Source organism: Oncorhynchus gorbuscha, unplaced genomic scaffold (assembly GCF_021184085.1).
Source record: "Oncorhynchus gorbuscha isolate QuinsamMale2020 ecotype Even-year unplaced genomic scaffold, OgorEven_v1.0 Un_scaffold_4936, whole genome shotgun sequence".
NCBI classification, from domain to species: domain Eukaryota; kingdom Metazoa; phylum Chordata; class Actinopteri; order Salmoniformes; family Salmonidae; genus Oncorhynchus; species Oncorhynchus gorbuscha.
The window spans coordinates 1-25,552 of NW_025748852.1; the positions used below are offsets into that span (position 1 = coordinate 1).

The window sequence follows — 25,552 nt, forward strand, 5'->3', positions numbered from 1 at the left end:
CCTCTCATTTCATTACTGTCTGAACAAAGTGACAACCAACTAAACAAATATATTTACAAAATATTAGCATACTTTAAATGCCCCCCTGAAAAAAAGATCTCAAAGTCATCAAATGGTGTGTCCATGTAATGTTTAAACCTAAACCTAAACCTAGATCACCTGACCTGTGGGTTTTATTGTCCACCCTGGATCACCTGACCTGTGGGTTTTATTGTCCACCCTGGATCACCTGACCTGTGGGTTTTATTGTCCACCCTGGATCACCTGACCTGTGGGTTTTATTGTCCACCCTGGATCACCTGACCTGTGGGTTTTATTGTCCACCCTGGACCACCTGACCTGTGGGTTTTATTGTCCACCCTGGATCACCTGACCTGTGGGTTTTATTGTCCACCCTGGACCACCTGACCTGTGGTTTTTATTGTCCACCCTGGATCACCTGTCATTGACACTGACCCAACTCCAGCCATTTTAATAATGGGAATTGATGGGAAATGATGTAAATATATCACTAGCCACTTTAAACAATGCTACCTTATATAATGTTACTTACCCTACATTATTCATCTCATATGCTTATGTATATACTGTACTCTACATCATCTACTGCATCTTTATGTAATACATGTATCACTAGCCACTTTAACTATGCCACTTTGTTTACTTTGTCTACACACTCATCTCATATGTATATACTGTACTCGATACCATCTACTGTATGCTGCTCTGTACCATCACTCATTCATATATCCTTATGTACATGTTCCTTATCCCCTTACACTGTGTATAAGACAGTAGTTTTGGAATTGTTAGTTAGATTACTTGTTGGTTATTACTGCATTGTCGGAACTAGAAGCACAAGCATTTCGCTACACTCGCATTAACATCTGCTAACCATGTGTATGTGACAAATAAAATTTGATTTGAATTTGATTTGACCTGTGGGTTTTATTGTCTACCCTAGATCACCTGACCTGTGGGTTTTATTGTCCACCCTGGATCACCTGACCTGTGGGTTTTATTGTCTACCCTAGATCACCTGACCTGTGGGTTTTATTGTCTACCCTGGATCACCTGACCTGTGGGTTTTATTGTCTACCCTGGATCACCTGACCTGTGGGTTTTATTGTCTACCCTAGATCACCTGACCTGTGGGTTTTATTGTCTACCCTGGATCACCTGACCTGTGGGTTTTATTGTCCACCCTGGATCACCTGACCTGTGGGTTTTATTGTCCACCCTGGATCACCTGACCTGTGGGTTTTATTGTCCACCCTAGTCACAGGCCTAAGCCATGTCAAGATACGTAGTATGCAGGAAATTATCTATAAAAGAGTAAAATGTTCCTGATGGAGCACCCCCAGTTCCCTTTCTAGGGGGTGCGCCAGGGGGGCAATGAAATCCAAATGGCAAATCTCACTCCAAGCTTTCTTCAACAGTTGGCAGCCCTGCAGATCTAGCAGATCTAGAAGCAGATCTAGCAGCAGATCTAGCAGCAGATCTAGCAGATCTAGCAGCAGATCTAGCAGATCTAGCAGCAGATCTAGCAGATCTAGCAGCAGATCTAGCAGATCTAGCAGATCTAGCAGCAGATCTAGCAGATCTAGCAGCAGATCTAGCAGATCTAGCAGCAGATCTAGCAGCAGATCTAGCAGCAGATCTAGCAGATCTAGCAGCAGATCTAGCAGCAGATCTAGCAGCAGATCTAGCAGCAGATCTAGCAGCAGATCTAGCAGCTGCCTGGGCAACAGCGTGTTATTATGCAGTAATATGTGAATAAGTCCTCCAAGAGTAAAGGGGCCCAGTAACGTAGTTAGGTCGCCTTTTATCATTGTATCTGTTAGTTCCAGTGTCGTTCAGGTTGTCAAAATGTTGTCTGAATTTAAGTTGCAGGTTCAGTTTAGGCTACAGGCTATATCTTTGACACTCTGCCCCATTGACAGGTTAGAGATAGACTTGACGTGTGTGTGTGTGTGTGTGTGTGTGTGTGTGTGTGTGTGTGTGTGTGTGTGTGTGTGTGTGTGTGTGTGTGTGTGTGTGTGTGTGTGTGTGTGTGTGTAGTGTGATGGAGGGGGACCATATAACCACCCTGTCTACTCCTGTAATGGTTGTGGATGTTGATATAGTGAAGAGGAATGCTGAGAAAATGAGAGAACACTGGACAAAGCTGGGAGTCACACTACGACCCCACATGAAGACACACAAGACCCTGTAAGACATTTACACACACACACACACACACACACACACACACACACACACACACACACACACATACAAACCCAATAAGAGACCTGAACTGTGTGTGTGTGTGTGTTGTGAGTGTGGTGATATAATGACAGGTGGGTCTAGGAGCTGTATCGTCGTGTCAACACTGGCAGAAGCCGGTTTCTATGCCGACCACGGATATGACGACATCCTGTATGCCTACTCTGTGCCCTTTGACAAGGTACACACCCTAACCCCTCCACACTACACCCTAACCCCTCCACACTACACCCTAACCCCTCCACACTACACCCTAAACACGACACCCTAACCCCTCCACACTACACCCTAAACACTACACCCTAACCCCTCCACACTACACCCGCCACACTACACCCTAAACACTACACCCTAACCCCTCCACACTACACCCTAACCCCTACACCCTAACCCCTCCACACTACACCCTAACCCCTCCACACACTACACCCTAAACACTACACCCTAACCCCTCCACACTACACCCTAAACACTACACCCTAACCCCTCCACACTACACCCCTAACCCCTCCACACTACACCCTAACCCCTCCACACTACACCCTAACCCCTCCACACTACACCCTAACCCCTCCACACTACACCCTAACCCCTCCACACTACACCCTAAACACTACACCCTAACCCCTCCACACTACACCCTAAACGCTACACGCTAACCCCGCCACACTACACCCTAACCCCTCCACACTACACCCTAAACCCTCCACACTACACCCTAACCCCTCCACACTACACCCTAACCCCTCCACACTACACCCTAACCCCTCCACGCTAACCCCTCCACACTACACGCTAACCCCTCCACACTACACGCTAACCCCTCCACACTACACCCTAAACACTCCACACTACACCCTAAACACTCCACGCTAACCCCTCCACACTACACGCTAACCCCTCCACACTACACGCTAACCCCTCCACACTACACGCTAACCCCTCCACACTACACGCTAACCCCTCCACACTACACGCTAACCCCTCCACACTACACGCTAACCCCTCCACACTACACGCTAACCCCTCCACACTACACGCTAACCCCTCCACACTACACCCTAACCCCTCCACACTACACCCTAACCCCTCCACACTACACCCTAACCCCTCCACACTACACCCTAACCCCTCCACACTACACCCTAACCCCTCCACACTACACCCTAACCACTACACCCTAACCCCTCCACACTACACCCTAACCCCTCCACACTACACCCTAACCCCTCCACACTACACCCTAACCCCTCCACACTACACCCTAACCCCTCCACACTACACCCTCCACACTACACCCTAACCCCTCCACACTACACCCTAACCCCTCCACACTACACCCTCCACACTACACCCTAACCCCTCCACACTACACCCCAACCCCTCCACACTACACCCCTCCACACTACACCCTAACCCCTCCACACTACACCCTCCACACTACATCCTAAATCCTCCACACTACACCCTAACCCCTCCACACTACACCCTAACCCCTCCACACTACACCCTAACCCCTCCACACTACACCCTCCACACTACACCCTCCACACTACACCCTCCACACTACACCCTAACCCCTCCACACTACACCCTAACCCCTCCACACTACACCCTAACCCCTCCACACTACACCCTAACCCCTGCACACTACACCCTAACCCCTGCACACTACACCCTAACCCCTCCACACTACACCCTACACCCTAACTTCCATAGTGGAGGGTAAATGCTGTTTACAGACCTTTATAAACCTACCCTTTGCTGAGAAATGCATTAAAAGTTGTTACGTTACTTACTGCCAACGGCGACCAGCGTTTTGCCTCTACCTCACTAACTAACTGTACAGCTAGATGCCTCTACCTCACTAACTAACTGTACAGCTAGATGCCTCTACCTAACTAACTAACTGTACAGCTAGATGCCTCTACCTCACTAACTAACTGTACAGCTAGATGCCTCTACCTCACTAACTAACTGTACAGCTAGATGCCTCTACCTCACTAACTAACTGTACAGCTAGATGCCTCTACCTCACTAACTAACTGTACAGCTTGATGCCTCTACCTCACTAACTAACTGTACAGCTAGATGCCTCTACCTCACTAACTAACTGTACAGCTAGATGCCTCTACCTCACTAACTAACTGTACAGCTAGATGCCTCTACCTCACTAACTAACTGTACAGCTAGATGCCTCTACCTCACTAACTGTACAGCTAGATGCCTCTACCTCACTAACTGTACAGCTAGATGCCTCTACCTCACTAACTAACTGTACAGCTAGATGCCTCTACCTCACTGCCTGCACACTAACTGTACACCTAGATGCCTCTACCTCACTAACTGTACAGATAGATGCCTCTACCTCACTGACTGCACACTAACTGTACAGCTAGATGCCTCTACCTCACTAACTGTACAGCTAGATGCCTCTACCTCACTAACTGTACAGCTAGATGCCTCTACCTCACTGCCTGCACACTAACTGTACAGCTAGATGCCTCTACCTCACTAACTGTACAGCTAGATGCCTCTACCTCACTGACTGCACACTAACTGTACAGCTAGATGCCACTACCTCACTGCCTGCACACTAACTGTACAGCTAGATGCCTCCACCTCACTAACTGTAAAGCTAGATGCCTCCACCTCACTAACTGTAAAGCTAGATGCCTCCACCTCACTAACTGTAAAGCTAGATGCCTCCACCTCACTAACTGTAAAGCTAGATGCCTCCACCTCACTAACTGTAAAGCTAGATGCCTCCACCTCACTAACTGTAAAGCTAGATGCCTCCACCTCACTAACTGTAAAGCTAGATGCCTCCACCTCACTAACTGTAAAGCTAGATGCCTCCACCTCACTAACTGTAAAGCTAGATGCCTCCACCTCACTAACTGTAAAGCTAGATGCCTCCACCTCACTAACTGTAAAGCTAGATGCCTCCACCTCACTAACTGTAAAGCTAGATGCCTCCACCTCACTAACTGTTCAGCTAGATGCCTCTACCTCACTAACTGTTCAGCTAGATGCCTCTACCTCACTAACTGTACAGCTAGATGCCTCTACCTCACTAACTGTACAGCTAGATGCCTCTACCTCACTGCCTGCACACTAACTGTACAGCTAGTTGCCTCTACCACACTGCCTGCACACTAACTGTACAGCTAGATGCCTCTACCTCACTAACTAACTGTTCAGCTAGATGCCTCTACCTCACTAACTAACTGTTCAGCTAGATGCCTCTACCTCACTAACTAACTGTTCAGCTAGATGCCTCTACCTCACTAACTAACTGTACAGCTAGATGCCTCTACCTCACTAACTAACTGTACAGCTAGATGCCTCTACCTCACTAACTGTACAGCTAGATGCCTCTACCTCACTACACCTCTAACCCCTCCACACTACACCCTAACCCTCCACACTACACCCTAACCCTGCACACTAAGCACCCTAACCCCTGCACACTACACCCTAACCCCTCCACACTACACCCTCCACACTACACCCTAACCCCTCCACACTACACCCTAACCCCTCCACACTACACCCTCCACACTACACCCTAACCCCTCCACACTACACCCCAACCCCTCCACACTACACCCCTCCACACTACACCCTAACCCTCCACACTACACCCTCCACACTACATCCTAAATCCTCCACACTACACCCTAACCCCTCCACACTACACCCTAACCCCTCCACACTACACCCCTAACCCCTCCACACTACACCCTCCACACTACACCCTCCACACTACACCCTCCACACTACACCCTCCACACTACACCCTCCACACTACACCCTAACCCCTCCACACTACACCCTAACCCCTCCACACTACACCCTAACCCCTCCACACTACACCCTAACCCCTCCACACTACACCCTAACCCCTGCACACTACACCCTAACCCCTGCACACTACACCCTAACCTCCACACACCCTCACACCCTAACTTCCATAGTGGAGGGTAATGTTGCTTGCTAGACCTTTATAAACCTGGGCCTCCTTTTAAGGAGAAATGCATTAAAGTTGCTACGTTATTTACGGCAACGGGCGACCAGCGTTTTGCCTCTACCTCACTAACTAACTGTACAGCTAGATGCCTCTACCTCACTAACTAACTGTACAGCTAGATGCCTCTACCTAACTAACTAACTGTACAGCTAGATGCCTCTACCTAACTAACTAACTGTACAGCTAGATGCCTCTACCTCACTAATTAACTGTACAGCTAGATGCCTCTACCTCACTAACTAACTGTACAGCTAGATGCCTACTCCTCACTAACTAACTGTACAGCCAGATGCCTCTACCTCACTAACTAACCGTACAGCTAGATGCCTCATTCACTAACTAACTGCACAGCTAGATGCCCTACCTCATAACTAACTGTACAGCTAGATGCCTCTACCTCACTAACTAACTGTACAGCTAGATGCCCTACCTCACTAACTAACTGTACAGCTAGATGCCTCTACTCACTAACTAACTGTACAGCTAGATGCCTCTACCTCACTAACTGTACAGCTAGATGCCTCTACCTCACTAACTGTACAGCTAGATGCCTCTACCTCACTAACTGTACAGCTAGATGCCTCTACCTCACTAACTGTACAGCTAGATGCCCTACTCACTAACTGCACAGCTAGATGCCTCTACCTCACTGCCTGCACACTAACCGTACACCTAGATGCCTCACCTTCACTAACCGTACAGATAGATGCCTCTACCTCACTGACTGCACACTAACCGTACAGCTAGATGCCTCTACCTCACTAACTGTACAGCTAGATGCCTCTACCTCACTAACTGTACAGCTAGATGCCTCTACCTCACTGCCTGCACACTAACTGTACAGCTAGATGCCTCTACCTCACTAACTGTACAGCTAGATGCCTCTACCTCACTGACTGCACACTAACTGTACAGCTAGATGCCACTACCTCACTGCCTGCACACTAACTGTACAGCTAGATGCCTCCACCTCACTAACTGTCAAAGCCAGATGCCTCCACCTCACTAACTGTAAGCTAGATGCCAGTAATGCCAGGATCCACTCACTAACTGTAAAGCTAGATGCCTCCACTCACTAACTGTAAAGCTAGATGCCCCCACCTCACCAACTGTAAGCCAGATGCCTCCACCTCACTAACTGTAAAGCTAGATGCCTCCACCTCACTAACTGTAAAGCTAGATGCCTCCACCTCACTAACTGTAAAGCTAGGGATGCCTCCACCCTCACTAACTAGATGTCAAACTGCTAGATGCCTCCACCTCACTAACTGTAAAGCTAGATGCCTCCACCTCACTAACTGTTCAGCTAGATGCCTCTGGCCTCACTAACTGTTCAGCTAGATGCCTCTACCTCACTAACTGTTCAGCTAGATGCCTCTACCTCACTAACTGTACAGCTAGATGCCCTACCTCACTAACTGTACAGCTAGATGCCTCTACCTCACTGCCTGCACACTAACTGTACAGCTAGTTGCCTCTACCACACTGCCTGCACACTAACTGTACAGCTAGATGCCTCTACCTCACAAACTAACTGTTCAGCTAGATGCCTCTACCTCACTAACTAACTGTCCAGCCAGATGCCTCACTCACCAACTAACCGTTCAGCTAGATGCCTCTACCTCACTAACTAACTGTACAGCTAGATGCCTCTACCTCACTAACTAACTGTACAGCTAGATGCCTCTACCTCACTAACTGTACAGCTAGATGCCTCTACCTCACTACACTTAACCCCTCCACACTACACCCTAACCCTCCACACTACACCCTAACCCCTGCACACTACACCCTAACCCCTGCACACTACACCCTAACCCCTGCACACTACACCCTAACCCCTCCACACTACACCCTACACCCTAACTTCCATAGTGGAGGGTAAATGCTGTTTACAGACCTTTATAAACCTACCCTTTGCTGAGAAATGCATTAAAAGTTGTTACGTTACTTACTGCCAACGGCGGCCAGCGTTTTGCCTCTACCTCACTAACTAACTGTACAGCTAGATGCCTCTACCTCACTAACTAACTGTACAGCTAGATGCCTCTACCTAACTAACTAACTGTACAGCTAGATGCCTCTACCTCACTAACTACTGTACAGCTAGATGCCTCTACCTCACTAACTAACTGTACAGCTAGATGCCTCTACCTCACTAACTAACTGTACAGCTAGATGCCTCTACCTCACTAACTAACTGTACAGCTAGATGCCTCTACCTCACTAACTAACTGTACAGCTAGATGCCTCTACCTCACTAACTAACTGTACAGCTAGATGCCTCTACCTCACTAACTAACTGTACAGCTAGATGCCTCTACCTCACTAACTAACTGTACAGCTAGATGCCTCTACCTCACTAACTGTACAGCTAGATGCCTCTACCTCACTAACTAACTGTACAGCTAGATGCCTCTACCTCACTGCCTGCACACTAACTGTACACCTAGATGCCTCTACCTCACTAACTGTACAGATAGATGCCTCTACCTCACTGACTGCACACTAACTGTACAGCTAGATGCCTCTACCTCACTAACTGTACAGCTAGATGCCTCTACCTCACTAACTGTACAGCTAGATGCCTCTACCTCACTGCCTGCACACTAACTGTACAGCTAGATGCCTCTACCTCACTAACTGTACAGCTAGATGCCTCTACCTCACTGACTGCACACTAACTGTACAGCTAGATGCCACTACCTCACTGCCTGCACACTAACTGTACAGCTAGATGCCTCCACCTCACTAACTGTAAAGCCAGATGCCTCCAATTCACTAACTGTAAAGCTAGATGCCTCCACCTCACTAACTGTAAAGCCAGATGCCTCCACCTCACTAACCGTAAAGCCAGATGCCCACCTCACTAACTGTAAAGCTAGATGCCTCCACCTCACTAACTGTAAAGCTAGATGCTCCACCTCACTAACTGTAAAGCTAGATGCCTCCACCTCACTAACTGTAAAGCTAGATGCCTCCCACCTCACTAACTGTAAAGCCAGATCCTCCACTCACTAACTGTAAAGCTAGATGCCTCCACCTCACTAACTGTTCAGCTAGATGCCTCCACCTCACTAACTGTTCAGCTAGATGCCTCTACCTCATAACTGTTCAGCTAGATGCCTCTACCTCACTAACTGTACAGCTAGATGCCTCTACCTCACTAACTGTACAGCTAGATGCCTCTACCTCACTGCCTGCACACTAACTGTACAGCTAGTTGCCTCTACCACACTGCCTGCACACTAACTGTACAGCCAGATGCCCTACCTCACAAACTAACTGTTCAGCTAGATGCCTCTACCTCACTAACTAACTGTTCAGCTAGATGCCTCTACCTCACTAACTAACTGTTCAGCTAGATGCCTCTACCTCACTAACTAACTGTACAGCTAGATGCCTCCTCACTAACTAACTGTACAGCTAGATGCCTCTACCTCACTAACTGTACAGCTAGATGCCTCTACCTCACTACACCCTAACCCCTCCACACTACACCCTAACCCTCCACACTACACCCTAACCCCTGCACACTACACCCCTAACCCCTGCACACTACACCCTAACCCCTGCACACTACACCCTAACCCCTCCACACTACACCCTACACCTAACTTCCATAGTGGAGGGTAAATGCTGTTTACAGACCTTTATAAACCTACCCTTTGCTGAGAAATGCATTAAAAGTTGTTACGTTACTTACTGCCAACGGCGGCCAGCGTTTGCCTCTACCTCACTAACTAACTGTACAGCTAGATGCCTCTACCTCACTAACTAACTGTACAGCTAGATGCCTCTACCTAACTAACTAACTGTACAGCTAGATGCCTCTACCTCACTAACTAACTGTACAGCTAGATGCCTCTACCTCACTAACTAACTGTACAGCTAGATGCCTCTACCTCACTAACTAACTGTACAGCTAGATGCCTCTACCTCACTAACTAACTGTACAGCTAGATGCCTCTACCTCACTAACTAACTGTACAGCTAGATGCCTCTACCTCACTAACTAACTGTACAGCTAGATGCCTCTACCTCACTAACTAACTGTACAGCTAGATGCCTCTACCTCACTAACTAACTGTACAGCTAGATGCCTCACTCACTAACTGTACAGCTAGATGCCTCTACCTCACTAACTAACTGTTCAGCTAGATGCCTCTACCTCACTAACTGACTGTACAGCTAGATGCCTCTACCCACTAACTGACTGTACAGCTAGATGCCTCTACCTCACTAACTGACTGTACAGCCAGATGCCTCTACCTCACTGCCTGCACACTAACTGTACAGCTAGATGCCTCTACCTCACTAACTGTACAGCTAGATGCCTCTACCTCACTGCCTGCACACTAACTGTACAGCTAGATGCCTCTACCTCACTAACTGTACAGCTAGATGCCTCTACCTCACTGCCTGCACACTAACTGTACAGCTAGATGCCTCTACCTCACTAACTGTACAGCTAGATGCCACTTGTCACTCAGTGCCCTTCGACTATGTATCCTACACCAGACCCTTAAACTGTTTACGCTTGCGTGTCTGTGTGTCTGTGTGTGTGTGAGCGTGCATGTTCGGAGCTAGAAACACAAACATTCCGTTGCACCCGCAATAACATCTGCTAAACATGTGTATGACAAATAAAATGAGGGGGTGTGTGTGTGTGTGTGTGTGTGTGTGTGTGTGTGTGTGTGTGTGTGTGTGTGTGTGTGTGTGTGTGTGTGTGTGTGTGTGTGTGTGTGTGTGTGTGTGTGTGTGTGTGTGTGTGTGTGTGTGTGTGTGTGTGTGTGTGTGTGTGTGTGTGTGTAAGGTGTAAGGTTGAGCGCCTGTGCGGTGCTGGCAGAGCGTCTGTCTCTGTTCCAGGTGTTGTTGGACCACAGAGATGCTCTGGAGCAGCTGAGGAAGAGACCACTGACAGACGGGCGGGTGTGGCACGTCTGGCTCAAACTGGACTGTGACAACGGAAGAGGTGAGAGAGGGGGTTCTAGAATGTTCTAGAATGCTATTATGGTGTTCTAGAATGCTTTGCTGTTCTGTTCCTTCAGACCTGGGCCAAAAGTATGTCAAATATGTTCATGTTTGAAATATACTATATAAATAAAGTTTGATTTGATTTTGAAAGTCAGATACTTGAAGTATGTGAGGTGCACTTGGCTTGTGTTTACTATTCCATTGGTTTGAAATCAAGTGCACCTCAAAGTATTGGGAGAATTTGACTCATGTACTTGACCCAGTTCAGTAGGATGCAGCATTTTGAAATGTTCAGATAGGAATACGCTACGTAAAACAAATATGCCTCTCTGACATGGTGAATAAGCAATCAGCTCCATTCATGGGATTTCTATACGCAACGTTCAACAACTATTGGCCACTGAACGTGGCTCTGGCTTGTGTTCAGTACAACAAAACAGTACCGTACTGAACCACCAGTTCAAGAACTTTGATTATGGAGGACAGTTTTTACTTTTGTTATTTTTATTAAAAAATATATATCTATTTCATACCTGTTTTCTCCGCAATTTCATGGTATCCATTTCACCTGTTGTATTCGGGCGCACGTGCCAAATAAACTTTCATTTGAATTAGTGTGCGATGGACAAGGACATCCCTGCCGGCCAAACCCTCCCCTGACGCGGACAATGCTGGGCCAATTGTGCACCGCCCCATGGGTCTCCGGGTCGCGACAGAGCCTGGACTCGAACCCAGAATCTCTAGTGGCATAGTGGCACAGCTAACATTGTGATGCAGTGTCTTAGACCACTGCACCACTCGGGAGGCCCAGAGGACAGTTACCATATGGTGGGATTATAGGCCCAGAGGACAGTTACCATATGGTGGGATTATAGTAGCCCAGAGGACAGTTACCATATGGTCATATGGTGGGATTATAGTGACCAGAGGACAGTTACCATATGGTGGGATTATAGTGGCCCAGAGGACAGTTACCATATGGTTGGATTATAGTGGCCCAGAGGACAGTTACCATATGGTGGGATTATAGTAGCCCAGAGGACAGTTACCATATGGTGGGATTATAGTAGCCCAGAGGACAGTTACCATATGGTGGGATTATAGTAGCCCAGAGGACAGTTACCATATGGTGGGATTATAGTGGCCCAGAGGACAGTTACCATATGGTGGGATTATAGTGGCCCAGAGGACAGTTACCATATGGTGGGATTATAGTAGCCCAGAGGACAGTTACCATATGGTCATATGGTGGGATTATAGTGGCCCAGAGGACAGTTACCATATGGTTGGATTATAGTGACCAGAGGACAGTTACCATATGGTTGGATTATAGTGGCCCAGAGGACAGTTACCATATGGTTGGATTATAGTGGCCCAGAGGACAGTTACCATATGGTGGGATTATAGTGGCCCAGAGGACAGTTACCATATGGTCATATGGTGGGATTATAGTGGCCCAGAGGACAGTTACCATATGGTGGGATTATAGTGGCCCAGAGGACAGTTACCATATGGTGGGATTATAGTGGCCCAGAGGACAGTTACCATATGGTGGGATTATAGTGGCCCAGAGGACAGTTACCATATGGTGGGATTATAGTAGCCCAGAGGACAGTTACCATATGGTCATATGGTGGGATTATAGTGGCCCAGAGGACAGTTACCATATGGTTGGATTATAGTGACCCAGAGGACAGTTACCATATGGTTGGATTATAGTGGCCCAGAGGACAGTTACCATATGGTTGGATTATAGTGGCCCAGAGGACAGTTAACGTATGGTTGGATTATAGGCCCAGAGGACAGTTACCGTATGGTTGGATTATAGTGACCCAGAGGACAGTTACCATATGGCTGGATTATAGTAGCCCAGAGGACAGTTACCATATGGCTGGATTATAGTAGCCCAGAGGACAGTTACCATATGGTGGGATTATAGTAGCCCAGAGGACAGTTACCATATGGTTGGATTATAGTTGCCCAGAGGACAATTACCCTATAGTGGGATTATAGTGACCCAGAGGACAGTTACCATATGGTTGGATTATAGTAGCCCAGAGGACAGTTACCATATGGTTGGATTATAGTAGCCCAGGACAGTTACCATATGGTTGGACTATAGTAGCCCAGAGGACAGTTACCCTATAGTGGGATTATAGTGGCCCAGAGGACAGTTACCCTATAGTGGGATTATAGTGACCCAGAGGAAAGTTACCCTATAGTGGGATTATAGTGGCCCAGAGGACAGTTACCCTATAGTGGGATTATAGTGGCCCAGAGGACAGTTACCCTATAGTGGGATTATAGTGGCCCAGAGGACAGTTACCCTATAGTGGGATTATAGTAGCCCAGAGGACAGTTACCATATGGTGGGATTATAGTAGCCCAGAGGACAGTTACCCTATAGTGGGATTATAGTAGCCCAGAGGACAGTTACCATATGGTGGGATTATAGTGGCCCAGAGGACAGTTACCATATGGTGGGATTATAGTGGCCCAGAGGACAGTTACCATATGGTTGGATTATAGTGGCCCAGAGGACAGTTACCCTATAGTGGGATTATAGTGGCCCAGAGGACAGTTACCCTATAGTGGGATTATAGTAGCCCAGAGGACAGTTACCATATGGTGGGATTATAGTAGCCCAGAGGACAGTTACCCTATAGTGGGATTATAGTAGCCCAGAGGACAGTTACCATATGGTGGGATTATAGTGGCCCAGAGGACAGTTACCATATGGTGGGATTATAGTGGCCCAGAGGACAGTTACCATATGGTTGGATTATAGTGGCCCAGAGGACAGTTACCATATGGTGGGATTATAGTGGCCCAGAGGACAGTTACCCTATAGTGGGATTATAGTGGCCCAGAGGACAGTTACCCTATAGTGGGATTATAGTAGCCCAGAGGACAGTTACCATATGGTGGGATTATAGTGGCCCAGAGGACAGTTACCATATGGTGGGATTATAGTGGCCCAGAGGACAGTTACCATATGGTTGGATTATAGTGGCCCAGAGGACAGTTACCATATGGTGGGATTATAGTGGCCCAGAGGACAGTTACCCTATAGTGGGATTATAGTGGCCCAGAGGACAGTTACCCTATAGTGGGATTATAGTGGCCCAGAGGACAGTTACCATATGGTGGGATTATAGTGGCCCAGAGGACAGTTACCCTATAGTGGGATTATAGTGGCCCAGAGGACAGTTACCATATAGTGGGATTATAGTGGCCCAGAGGACAGTTACCCTATAGTTGGATTATAGTGGCCCAGAGGACAGTTACCATATGGTGGGATTATAGTGGCCCAGAGGACAGTTACCATATGGTGGGATTATAGTGGCCCAGAGGACAGTTACCCTATAGTGGGATTATAGTGGCCCAGAGGACAGTTACCCTATAGTGGGATTATAGTGGCCCAGAGGACAGTTACCCTATAGTTGGATTATAGTGGCCCAGAGGACAGTTACCATATGGTGGGATTATAGTGGCCCAGAGGACAGTTACCATATAGTGGGATTATAGTGGCCCAGAGGACAGTTACCCTATAGTGGGATTATAGTGGCCCAGAGGACAGTTACCCTATAGTGGGATTATAGTGGCCCAGAGGACAGTTACCCTATAGTGGGATTATAGTAGCCCAGAGGACAGTTAACCTGTAGTGGGATTATAGTGGCCCAGAGGACAGTTACCCTATAGTGGATTATAGTGGCCCAGAGGACAGTTACCCTATAATGGGATTATAGTGGCCCAGAGGACAGTTACCCTATAGTGGGATTATAGTGGCCCAGAGGACAGTTACCCTATGGTGGGATTATAGTGGCCCAGAGGACAGTTACCCTATGGTGGGATTATAGTGGCCCAGAGGACATTACCCTATAGTGGGATTATAGTGACCCAGAGGACAGTTACCATATGGTTGGATTATAGTAGCCCAGAGGACAGTTACCATATGGTTGGATTATAGTAGCCCAGGACAGTTACCATATGGTTGGACTATAGTAGCCCAGAGGACAGTTACCCTATAGTGGGATTATAGTGGCCCAGAGGACAGTTACCATATGGTTGCATTATAGTGGCCCAGAGGACAGTTACCCTATAGTGGGATTATAGTGGCCCAGAGGACAGTTACCCTATAGTGGGATTATAGTAGCCCAGAGGACAGTTACCCTATAGTGGGATTATAGTGACCCAGAGGAAAGTTACCCTATAGTGGGATTATAGTGGCCCAGAGGACAGTTACCCTATAGTGGGATTATAGTGGCCCAGAGGACAGTTACCCTATAGTGGGATTATAGTGGCCCAGAGGACAGTTACCCTATAGTGGGATTATAGTAGCCCAGAGGACAGTTACCATATGGTGGGATTATAGTAGCCCAGAGGACAGTTACCCTATAGTGGGATTATAGTAGCCCAGAGGACAGTTACCATATGGTGGGATTATAGTGGCCCAGAGGACAGTTACCATATGGTGGGATTATAGTGGCCCAGAGGACAGTTACCCTATAGTGGGATTATAGTGGCCCAGAGGACAGTTACCATATGGTTGGATTATAGTGGCCAGAGGACAGTTACCATATGGTGGGATTATAGTGGCCCAGAGGACAGTTACCCTATAGTGGGATTATAGTGGCCCAGAGGACAGTTACCCTATAGTGGGATTAAAGTAGCCCAGAGGACAGTTACCCTATAGTGGGATTATAGTGGCCCAGAGGACAGTTACCATATAGTGGGATTATAGTGGCCCAGAGGACAGTTACCCCTATAGTTGGATTATAGTGGCCCAGAGGACAGTTACCATATGGTGGGATTATAGTGGCCCAGAGGACAGTTACCATATAGTGGGATTATAGTGGCCCAGAGGACAGTTACCCTATAGTGGGATTATAGTGGCCCAGAGGACAGTTACCCTATAGTGGGATTATAGTGGCCCAGAGGACAGTTACCCTATAGTGGGATTATAGTAGCCCAGAGGACAGTTAACCTGTAGTGGGATTATAGTGGCCCAGAGGACAGTTACCCTATAGTGGGATTATAGTAGCCCAGAGGACAGTTACCCTGTAGTGGGATTATAGTGGCCCAGAGGACAGTTACCCTATAGTGGGATTATAGTGGCCCAGAGGACAGTTACCCTATAATGGGATTATAGTGGGCCCAGAGGACTATGGGATTTACCCTATAGTGGGATTATAGTGGCCCAGAGGACAGTTACCCTATGGTGGGCTGCACGCGCACGTAGCAAACATTGAACTGAACACACCGGGGTTCTGTTTTGTAGCGGGTGTTCTGCACTGAGCCAGAGGCACTGAGATTGGCCCAGGCCATCTCTGAGTCAGAGGGGGTGGAGCTGACGGGGTATACGCCCACTGTGGGAACACCTATGGCTGCAGAGGGGCAGAGCAAATACATGCTGTTGCCCATGAAACAACCACCCTCGTACTGCAGTTCATGGAGAAGTAAGAACACACACACACACATACACAAAGACACACACACACACACACACAAAGACACACAAGTCTCTTTCTCTCTCCAGACTGAAGGATGTGGGAATCAGCTGTAAATCCAGTATAGGCTCCACCCTCCTGCAGCCAGCCAATCAGTGACATGGCCAAGCTCAACGAGGTGCATCCTGGGAACTACGCTCTTCTTCGGTCAGTGTGGTGTGTGACCTCAACAGATATATTGTAGTAGAAAGCAGTGTTGTTTTCTGATTGGCTGCTGTGCTTTCTGTAGACGTGCAGCAGTCTGTGATTGGTTCGTGCGGTCTGGAGGACGTGGCTGTCAGGTTCTGAGCAGGGTTATAGGTCACTCTCCTCACAGAAACCAGCTGTCCTCGACTGTGGCTGGTCTGCTCTCAGGTACAGAAGCTGTATTAAATACTGTTATTACTATTATACTACTGTCATTATTACTATTATACTACTGTCATAGTACTGTTATTACTATTATACTATTATACTACTGTCTATTATACTAGTACTGTTATTACTATATACTACTGTCATACTACTGTCTATTATAGTACTGTTATTACTATTATACTACTGTCATAGTACTGTTATTACTATTATACTACTGTTCATACTGTCATACTGTTATTACTATTATACTACTGTCATAGTACTGTTACTATTATACTACTGTTATTACTATTATACTACTGTCATACTACTGTTATTACTATTATACTACTGTCATAGTACTGTTGTTACTATTATACTACTATATTACTATCATAGTACTGTTATTACTATTATACTACTGTCATAGTACTGTCATATACTGTTACTATTATACTACTGTTATTACTATTATACTACTGTCATATAGTACTATTGTTACTATTATACTACTGTTATTACTATTATATTACTGTCATACTACTGTTATTACTATTATACTACTGTCATTATTACTATTATATTACTGTCATACTACTGTTATTACTATTATACTACTGTCATATACTGTTATTACTATTATACTACTGTCATACTACTGTTACTATACTACTGTTATTACTATTATACTGTTATTGTATATTACTATTATTGTTGTTACTATTACACTACTGTTATTACTATTATACTACTGTCATAGTACTGTTACTATTATACTACTGTTATTACTATTATACTACTGTCATAGTACTGTTGTTACTATTATACTACTGTTATTACTATTATACTACTGTCATACTACTGTTATTACTATACTACTGTTATTACTATTATACTACTGTCATAGTACTGTTGTTACTAGTATACTACTACTACTGTTATTACTATTATACTACTGTCATAGTACTGTTATTACTATTACTACTGTTATTTATACTACTGTTATTACTATTATACTACTGTCATAGTACTGTTGTTACTATTATACTATTATTATTACTGTTATTACTATTATACTGTCATAGTACTGTTATTACTATTATACTACTGTCATAGTACTGTTATTTATTTACTATTATACTACTACTGTCATACTACTGTTATTACTATTATACTACTGTCATAGTACTGTTGTTACTATTATACTACTGTCATACTACTGTTGTTACTATTATACTACTGTCATAGTACTGTTGTTACTATTATATACTGTTATTACTATTATACTACTGTTACTATTATACTACTGTTGTTACTATTATACTACTGTTATTACTATTATACTACTGTTGTTACTATTATACTACTGTTATTACTATTATACTACTGTCTGTACTGTTACTATTATACTACTGTTATACTATTATACTACTGTCATAGTTGTTATTATTATACTACTATTATACTATAGTACTGTTACTATTATACTACTGTTATTACTATTATACTACTGTTACTATTATACTACTGTTATTACTATTATACTATTATCATAGTTGTTACTATTATACTACTGTTATTACTATTATATACTGTCATATACTGTTATTACTATTATACTACTGTTGTTACTATTATACTACTGTTATACTATTATACTACTGTTGTTACTATTATACTACTGTTGTTACTATTATTACTATTATACTACTGTGTTATTATTATACTACTGTTGTTACTATTATACTACTGTTATTGCTATTATACTACTGTTGTTACTATTACTACTGTCATACTTGTTACTATTATTATTGTTACTATTATGTTATTATTATACTACTGTTACTATTATACTACTGTTGTTACTATTATACTACTGTTGTTACTATTATACTACTGTTGTTACTATTATACTACTGTTGTTACTATTATACTAGTACTGTTATTACCATTATTGTTACTATTATACTACTGTTGTTACTATTATACTACTGTTGTTACTATTATACTACTGTTGTTACTATTATACTACTGTTGTTACTATTTATACTACTGTTGTTACTTATGTTACTATTATACTACTGTTGTTACTATTATACTACTGTTGTTACTATTATACTACTGTTGTTACTATATACTACTGTTGTTACTATTATACTACTGTTGTTACTATTATACTACTGTTGTTACTATTATACTACTGTTGTTACTATTATACTACTGTTGTTACTATTATACTACTGTTGTTACTATTATACTACTGTTGTTACTATTATACTGTTGTTACTATTATTATTACTATTATACTACTGTTATTACTATTATACTACTGTTGTTACTATTATACTACTGTTGTTCATACTACTGTTGTTACTATTATACTACTGTTATTACTACTGTTGTTATTATACTACTGTTATTACTATTATACTACTGTCATATTATACTGTTGTTACTATTATACTACTGTTATTACTATTATACTACTGTTGTTATTATTATACTACTGTTCATAGTACTGTTACTATTATACTACTGTTATTACTATTATACTACTGTTATTACTATTATACTACTGTCATACTACTGTTATTGCCATTATACTACTGTTATTACTATTATACTACTGTTATTACTATTATACTACTGTTATACTACTGTTATTACTATTATACTACTGTTATAGTACTGTTACTATTATACTACTGTTATACTACTGTTGTTACTATTATACTACTGTTGTTACTATTATACTACTGTCATAGTACTACTGTTATACTATTATACTACTGTCATAGTACTGTTATTACTATTATACTACTGTCATATAGTGTTGTTACTATTATACTACTGTTATTACTATTATACTACTGTCATAGTACTGTTATTACTATTATACTACTGTTATTACTATTATACTACTGTTATTACTATTATACTACTGTCATAGTACTGTTATTACTATTATACTACTGTCATAGTACTGTTATTACTATTATACTACTGTCATAGTACTGTTATTACTATTATACTACTATACTACTGTCATAGTACTGTTATTACTATTATACTACTATACTACTGTTATAGTACTGTTATTACTATTATACTACTGTCATAGTACTGTTATTACTATTATACTACTGTTATTATACTACTGTCATAGTACTGTTATTACTATTATACTATTATACTACTGTCATAGTACTGTTATTACTATTATACTACTGTATTATTACTATTATACTACTGTTATTACTATTATACTACTGTTATTACTATTATACTACTGTTGTTACTATTATACTACTGTTGTTACTATTATACTACTGTTGTTACTATTATACTACTGTTATTACTATTATACTACTGTTATAGTACTGTTATTACTATTATACTACTATACTACTGTCATAGTACTGTTATTACTATTATACTACTGTCATACTACTGTTATACTACTATTATACTACTGTTATTACTATTATACTGTCATACTACTGTTATTACTATTATACTACTGTTATAGTACTGTTATTACTATTATAGTACTGTTATTACTATTATACTACTATACTACTGTTATAGTACTGTTATTACTATTATACTACTATACTACTGTTATAGTACTGTTATTACTATTATACTACTATACTACTGTTATAGTACTGTTATTACTATTATACTACTATACTACTGTCATAGTACTGTTATTACTACTGTCATAGTACTGGTATTACTATTATACTACTGTCATAGTACTGGTATTACTACTGTCATAGTACTGGTATTACTACTGTCATAGTACTGGTATTACTACTGTCATAGTACTGTTGTTACTACTGTCATAGTACTGTTGTTACTACTGTCATAGTACTGTATTACTACTGTCATAGTACTGTTGTTACTACTGTCATAGTACTGGTATTACTACTGGCATAGTACTGGTATTACTACTGTCATAGTACTGTTATTACTACTGTCATAGTACTGTTATTACTACTGTCATAGTACTGTTGTTACTACTGTCATAGTACTGGTATTACTACTGTCATAGTACTGGTGTTACTACTGTCATAGTACTGGTATTACTACTGTCATAGTACTGGTATTACTACTGTCATAGTACTGTTGTTACCACTGTCATAGTACTGGTATTACTACTGTCATAGTACTGGTATTACTACTGTCATAGTACTGGTATTACTACTGTCATAGTACTGGTATTACTACTGTCATAGTACTGTATTACCACTGTCATAGTACTGGTATTACTACTGTCATAGTACTGGTATTACTACTGTCATAGTACTGGTATTACTACTGTCATAGTACTGGTATTACTACTGTCATAGTACTGTTGTTACCACTGTCATAGTACTGATCAGGTACATTTCAGTCTCGATGGAGCTGGGAAACTGCCCACTGATACGCTGTTATAGAGGGACATCCTGACCTCAGGTACTACTACAGTACTACTATGGTAATACTACGACTGATACTACTACTGTTATAGAGGGACATCCTGACCTCAGGTACTACTACAGTACTACTATGGTAATACTACGACTGATATTACTGTTAGAGGTACATCCTGACCTCAGGTACTACTACAGTACTACTATGGTAATACTATGACTGATATTACTGTTAGAGGACATCCTGACCTCAGGTACTACTACAGTACTACTATGGTAATACTACGACTGATATTACTGTTAGAGGGACATCCTGCCCTCAGGTACTACTACAGTACTACTATGGTAATACTACGACTGATATTACTGTTAGAGGGACATCCTGACCTCAGGTACTACTACAGTACTACTATGGTAATACTACGACTGATATTACTGTTAGAGGGACATCCTGACCTCAGGTACTACTACAGTACTACTATGGTAATACTACGACTGATATTACTGTTAGAGGGACATCCTGACCTCAGGTACTACTATATTACTACTATGGTAATACTAGGATTGATATTACTGTTAGAGGTACATCCTGACCTACTACTATATTACTACTGTACTGCTACTACTCCTATACTTCTGCAGTACCACTAGTCTGACCCCTGTCCTCCCTGTGTCTGTCCGTCCCCCTGCAGGTTGTTGTCTATGACCCAGGAGCATGGCAGAGTGGAGCCTCTCTCAGGACAACTAGACTACAGCAGATACCCCCTGGGAACACTGCTGACTATTATACCTTACCATGTGAGTACTCATCCCCTACTGCATTAGTACTCATTTACTCATCCACTCATCCCCTACCACATTAGTACTCATCCCTTACTCCTCCCCTATTGTCATCCCCTACCACATTAGTAGTCATCCCTTACTCCTCCCCTATTCAGTCATCCCCTACCACATTAGTAGTCATCCCTTACTCCTCCCCTATTCAGTCATCCCCTACCACATTAGTAGTCATCCCTTACTCCTCCCCTATTCAGTCATCCCCTACCACATTAGTAGTCATCCCCTACCACATTAGTAGTCATCCCTTACTCCTCCCCTATTCAGTCATCCCCTACCACATTAGTAGTCATCCCTTACTCCTCCCCTATTCAGTCATCCCCTACCACATTAGTAGTCATCCCTTACTCCTCCCCTATTCAGTCATCCCCTACCACATTAGTAGTCATCCCTTACTCCTCCCCTATTCAGTCATCCCCTACCACATTAGTAGTCATCCCTTACTCCTCCCTATTCAGTCATCCCCTACCACATTAGTAGTCATCCCTTACTCCTCCCCTATTCAGTCATCCCCTACCACATTAGTAGTCATCCCCTACCACGTTAGTAGTCATCCCTTACTCCTCCCCTATTCAGTCATCTCCTACCACGTTAGTGTCTTTAAGTTGTCATTGTACACTACTTGTTCTGCATGTCAGAGGTCTAATATAGATAGGTGTGTTCATCCAGGCTTGTGCAACAGCCATGATGCATTCTGTGTACTACGTCCACTCTGGAGGTCGGCTGGTGGGAAAGTGGACACCCACACGCGGCTGGTGATCAAAGGAGCATCATGGGAAATGTAGTCCTGGAGGGAATCAGCCTGAGCAAAGAGCTGGACAGAGTCACTAATCACCTTGAAGCTCAAATTACTTATTATGTGATGTTGGGAAATGTCCTTCCTATCTTTCCTGATGTCATCGGTTCTATTGCATCGGGGCGGTACTATACAGCAGTCACTGACACTAAACCATGTTTTACACTAATAAATTAACCACTTTCCTTAAACCTTTTGTATTCTCCCAAACTGGATGGTCATTGTTAGTAATAGCAAATATACACTGTACAAAACATTAGGAACACCTGCTCCTTCCATGACAGACTGACCAGGTGAAAGATATGATCCCTTATTGATGTATTGATGTCACTTGTTAAATCCACTTCAATCAGTGTAGATGAATGAAGGGGGGAGACATATAGATGAAGGGGGGAGACATATAGGAGGGGGAGACATGTAGATGAAGACATGGGAGGAGACATGTAGATGAAGGGGGGAGATGAAGGGGGAGACATGTAGATGAAGACATGTAGGGGAGACATGTAGATGAAGGGGGAGACATGTAGATGAAGGGGGAGACATGTAGATGAAGGGGAGACATATAGATGAAGGGGGAGATGAGATGAAGGGGAGGAGACGGGTTAAATAAGGATTTAAGTCTTGAGATGATTGTATGTGTGCCATTGAGGAGAATTGGCAAAACAAAAGATTGAAGTGCCTTTGAACCACAGGAGACTGGTGATTGGAGGACTGGAACGGCATGAAAACCATGTGTTTGATACCTTTCCCCTCTAGCCATTACCACGAGCCTCCCCAGTTCTAGGCGCACCAGTTTGAGTCAAGAACTGCAATGCTGCTGGGTTTTTACGCTCAACAGTTTCCGGTGTCTATCAAGAATGGTCCACCACCCAAAAGACATCCAGCCAACTTGACACAACTGTTGGGAAGCATTGGAGTCGACATGGACCAGCATCCTTGTGGAGTCCATGTCCTGATGAATGGAGGCTGTCATGAGGACAAAGGTTAGTGCAACTCAATATTAGGAAGGTGTTTAATTGTTTGTACACTCCGTGTGTGTTTTCCCCTAATGTTATGTTAGTTTTGGGCTCCCAAGTGGCACTGTATCTCAGTGCTAGAGGCATCACTACAGACACCCTGGTTCGATTCCAGGCTGTATCACAACCGGCTATGATTGGGAGTCCCATAAGGCGGCGCACAATTGGCCCAGCAATCGTCTAGGCCGTCATTGTAAATATGAATTTGTTCTTAACGGACTTGCCTAGTTAAATTTAAATAAAAATAGTTGATTAATTTGTTTGTTATTCAGTCTGCATGTTCTTGGTTGGTCCGCCATGATTGACAGTCGAAAGCCTTGACCAGATCGATGAAGACGGCTGCACAGAACTGTCTTTTATCGATGGCGTTTAGGACCTTGAACGTGGCTGAGGTGCACCCATGACCAGCTCAGAAACCGGATTCCATAGCGGAGAAGGTACGGTGGGATTCAAAATGTTCAGTGATCTGTTTGTTAACTTAACTTTTGAAGACTTTAGAAAGGCAGGACAGGATGGATATAGGTCTATAACAGTTTGGGTCTAGAGGCAGGGCAGGATGGATATAGGTCTGTAACAGTTTGGGTCTAGAGGCAGGGCAGGATGGATATAGGTCTGTAACAGTTTGGGTCTAGGAGGCAGGGCAGGATAGATATAGGTCTGTAACAGTTTGGGTCTAGAGGCAGGCAGGGCAGGATGGATATAGGACAGTTTGGATATAGGTCTGTAACAGTTTGGGTCTAGAGGCAGGGCAGGATGGATATAGGTCTGTAACAGTTTGGGTCTAGAGGCAGGCAGGATAGATATAGGTCTGTAACAGTTTGGGTCTAGAGGCAGGGCAGGGCAGGATGGATATAGGTCTGTAACAGTTTGGGTCTAGAGGCAGGGCAGGATGGATATAGGTCTGTAACAGTTTGGGTCTAGAGGCAGGGCAGGATGGATATAGGTCTGTAACAGTTTGGGTCAGGATGGATATAGTAACAGTTTGGGTCTAGAGGCAGGGCAGGATGGATATAGGTCTGTAACAGTTTGGGTCTAGAGGCAGGGCAGGATGGATATAGGTCTGTAACAGTTTGGGTCTAGAGGCAGGGCAGGCAGGATAGATATAGGTCTGTAACAGTTTGGGTCTAGAGGCAGGGCAGGATGGATATAGGTCTGTAACAGTTTGGGTCTAGAGGCAGGGGGCAGGATGGATATAGGTCTGTAGCAGTTTGGGTCTAGAGGCAGGGCAGGGCAGGATGGATATAGGTCTATAACAGTTTGGGTCTAGAGGCAGGCAGATGGCAGTCTGTAACAGTTTGGGTCTAGAGGCAGGGCAGGATGGATATAGGTCTGTAACAGTTTGGGTCTAGAGGCAGGGCAGG

General features: G+C 43.7%; 1 pseudogene; it reads left to right on the forward strand.

Annotated features, from left to right (window-relative positions):
- Window positions 1-2,037: 2,037 nt before the first annotated feature.
- LOC124028873 lies at window positions 2,038-23,292 on the forward strand (annotated as a pseudogene).
- Window positions 23,293-25,552: the final 2,260 nt, after the last annotated feature.